This window comes from Trachurus japonicus, chromosome 24 (genome assembly GCF_045865225.1).
Source record: "Trachurus japonicus isolate A0001 chromosome 24, Traja_1.0".
NCBI classification, from domain to species: Eukaryota; Metazoa; Chordata; class Actinopteri; order Carangiformes; family Carangidae; genus Trachurus; species Trachurus japonicus.
Window position 1 is genome coordinate 11,497,364 of NC_140930.1, and position 4,264 is coordinate 11,501,627.

A 4,264-nucleotide genomic window follows, 5' to 3' on the forward strand; every position below is an offset into this window, starting at 1 on the left:
AACTTCATGTGATCCATAAATGTTAAGGTCTGGTGTTTCTAAAGACTTCACTGTATGTTCCTGTACACTGTTCATTTTGTGTTAATGCGAATACATCAGCATGCAGAGACACTGTACACTCACTTACAATAACACCATGAGGCTGGTAGTGATAGTGAATAGGCGCTCTGTACCAAATATATATAAACAACTGCAATACTTTTCCCCGGGGCTGCCCAACAACTGGTAATGCAATATGTAGGATATTAGAGAAAAACGTATGGCATGTGATAATAAATCTGTACTGTAGCATCGCAAGATTATAACTTGACTACAGACTCCGTCAAGGTGTATTTTATAGTTGTCTTCCATTTCTTAGATATATTACACTCTGTTAATTAATCAAAATGCCACTGCTACGAATCTACGATGATAAGTAGGGAAAATCTGTAAGTTTGTGCTAAGATAATACTGCACTTCACTGGAACACAATACAATAAAACAATAAAATAAAAAGACAAACATAACAAGAGCAGTCTGGTGCAGAAGTTGAGTTTTTTTTTTTGCTATGTAGGTTGAAGGAGGAGCTCTTATCTGTAAAAAAGCACAGCTCTGGAACAAAGTGAACCCAGGTGTGCAAAATGTGTCTGTCACATCCATGACTACAAACAACATTTGCAGGGGAAAGAAAAAAAGAAACTAAACTGCACAAACCACACTGTCCCTCTTGGAAAATATCTTATGATCAGACAAATACACCTGGATATGAGGAAGCAACCGAGCTCGACGAGTGTTATGCAACCATGTCCTCTCCAAGGATGGATTAGCATACTAAAGCCATTTCCACTAAGCACATTTGGTGAGACCATTTTAATGCATCGCTGGGGTCATGTGCTCTTAAATCCTGAGCAGGGCTTGTAATGTCAAGAGATAAGGAGCCAGCAGAAGACGGTAGGCAACAAGCGGGAGAAGTGGAAAGAGAAGGTGGTGACCCCTCGCAGGGGAGCAGATTGTGATAGGAGGAGGATGGAGAGCATTGGTGCAGAGGAAGGAACTAATTAAACAATATAACAAGGCCAGGGAGCACAGATAGTTGTCTGGATACAGGTAGTGATGGATGTGGAGGTGAGCGACACTAAGGGAAAATTAAAAGCCCATCACTTGACCCAAACTATTGTGTATTCTTTCAGTCTTGCAGTGTCCACTACTGTGTGTCATATAAGCCCTTCAGAGTCCTTCTCCTCCTGCCTAGTGCCTACCCATTTAAAAAGAGCTGTGCCGGTCCTAGATCAGTGATGGCTCTTGCGCAAGCCAAGCCCCACTACCAGAGATATAAACTGATTTATTTATGAGGCTTTGCCCGGAAACAACTTTTCAATGCACGAAAACGTCACACAGCGCAAAGTGGAAGAAGATGAGAGGAGGAGACATAGTTGTAGGGTTTTATCTTTTAGAAAGTGATTCACTTTCCATGACCTACTGGGATCAGTAGCGTCACAGTAGAGGTTCCCACAGACCTCGTGAAGTTTAAACTTCAAGCATTTTCAGAAGACAAAAGCTTGAAAACAGAGGAAGAACAAAATCACACAAGTCTTGAATGCTTTTGAGAGAAAGTTTGTACCTGAACATATCCTGAAATGTATGGTTTTAACCACACTCAAGTGGAATTTCTGCAGAAAAAAACGTAAAAAATGTACATGTTTGATGCCTTATTGCTTTCTCTATTACTATTTATGTATCAAATGAACTAGATCGAAGCATTATCACTGACCTAGTATTAGCGTAAGGAACACAAATCAGTGCTCAGATCAGCATGTAGGCCACAGGAGATGCGCTGTGTGTTCAGCCTACATGGTGAAGTGGTAAACACGAGTTGGTGCCCTGGGGTCACCTCTCTCTGTTGGATTAGGGCTTTAGACGGTTAGTCAGATGTGGCCTCTCAGGGAAACCCAACAGGTGAGAGTGGTGAAGAATAGACCCATCAGACTCGAGGGATCGGTAGCGAGGTGTGTACAGAATAGATGTATGGGTTTTTTTTTTAACAACCATGTCTGCAGTCACACAAAGCTACTCAACCATCACCATAAAGGGTTGTTCATCACAATAATGAACGCAGTGACATTGTGCTGAGGACTTAATAATGGTGTGTATTTTTAGCAACCAAAGTGAAAATGTCCTCTCTTGGGACTGTCACTTAATGTTCTACTTTCTAGCTGGAGAAGTAAGAGTCTTACTGTGCGCTCTGGCTCGAAGCGACTACTACTAACTGTAGCAAACACAACAAGAGCAAATGATGTTGCAGCAATAGAGTGGCGAAGTCCCGACCTTCTGTTTCTGGTACATGGGTCAAAAATTATCACTGAGATTCAATGGGTGGATAAAAATTATTTTCTGGTCCCGTTTAAATTGTGCCATTCATTTTATGTTGTTTGTGATATTTAAAGATTTTTTTTTCACGCAACGAACACTACAATTTAGTGCGAAGATTTTTTTAGCATTTGTGGAGCCCGCTTTGTGAACTACAGCTCTTCTCTGCTCTCGACGCGAATGATGTACGTCACCACCCGCACTTGAACTCTGCAACAGACATGGCGATCTCTCTGCTCCACTTCACTGCCTTTTTCCAAGGGCAGGATAAATGCATAGAAAAAATCATTTTAAGTCTGGGTATGTGGAGAGTTTTACTTGAATTGCTGTGGATAGAGAAGGAAGGGAGGGATGTCACAAACGCGACATAACATGTCGTCTTTCTCATTGTGTTTTCTCAACAGCATTTAACTGAACAATGGCACAATAAACGGTCAAACTCTTGACATGAAAAAATATAATTTAAGCCTATAAACAACATTTGTATAATCCAAGGCATAACGACTGGGGGACATGGGGTCCAGCGGAAGGGGCCGGACTTCGCCACTCTACAAGAAGGATAACATAGAGAAGTTACTGCATACAAGCTGGAAATAAAATAGTGAAATGCAAACGTGTATTTATTGTTTTGTCCTTTTTCAACTGTGAGTTATTATTCAAAACCGACAACAATAGATTCAGAGTTTTTTCTTTAAAATGGGGGGAAAAAAATAAGTATTGCACCTGGGAGTGGAATGATATTTTCACTGGAAATAAAAATACTCCCCTCACATGATAAAGCATTTATGTATTGTTCTGCCACAAGACAAACAGCACTACAGGATACTGACATTTTTTCCAAACCCTGTGCTGGCAGCCAACACGATGACAATCATTGTGAAGCCTGTCTTGGATATTCAGCGCTCATGGAGAATGAATGGACTCCTAGTGACTAGCTGCTCGCTCTATTCACCATCTCAACGCAATGTGATGGGGGGAAAAAAGCACTGGTTTGTCAGAAGAGGCGTTGATCTATTCTGATGCACGTCCCTGAGAGACTATTCTGCAACATCAGAAGTACAGTCACATAAAAGACTCACAACTTGGAGCTTTCATCTATTTTAAATTTGATTTAAGTGTGGTGGAGCAAAATGCACGCCTTCTGCAAAAGGTCAGAAATTCTGTTTAAACGACGACATAAAAATAGTATCAGGACAGGCCAATTTTTTTTACTTGTCTGGTTGATTTATTTTTGGTCCAAAAGAATTGTTACTCGATAAAACAGACTTAAACCTGTGATACTGCCTTGTAATACAAAGCTGCTGCCTATTCTCTTTCATCCTTATCATCAATCCCATCAACCAAATGATTAATCAACTGAAAGACTAGTGCTGAAATAATTAGCTCATTAATCAATTAATAAACAGAAAAATAATCAGCAACTTCTCTGTTATTGGGTTATCGTTACAAATCCCAGACATTCACTGACTCCAGCTACTGCAATGTGTATATTAGCTGCTTTTGTGGACTGTAAATGAAAGTAACAGCTGCAGCACTGGTTAACGGCAACATTTGTGACTTGTACTTAAACCATACTCCAATTAAAGGGGAACTATGCAAGTCCGGTTGCTTTTCCTCTGTCTTGCTAACCCTCCTTCTGGCAATGTGCATTTGTTTACGACAAAGCCGGAGAGAAATCAATCAATAGAGCAGTAGATAACGTTATATATCATATACGATGTTACAATGTGTATATCTGTGTACTCTTATCTGTCATAAACAAGTGATTACAGGTTACAGGGCACGCTTGTGTCGCGGTGCGCAGACATGAGAGCTGCGACACCGGGGCAGTGGCACTGATTTTGCAATAAGTGACACGCACATGAAAGGCAGAGAGCCAGTTACGCCATTTATTAAACCATCACAATTTCTCCAAAGC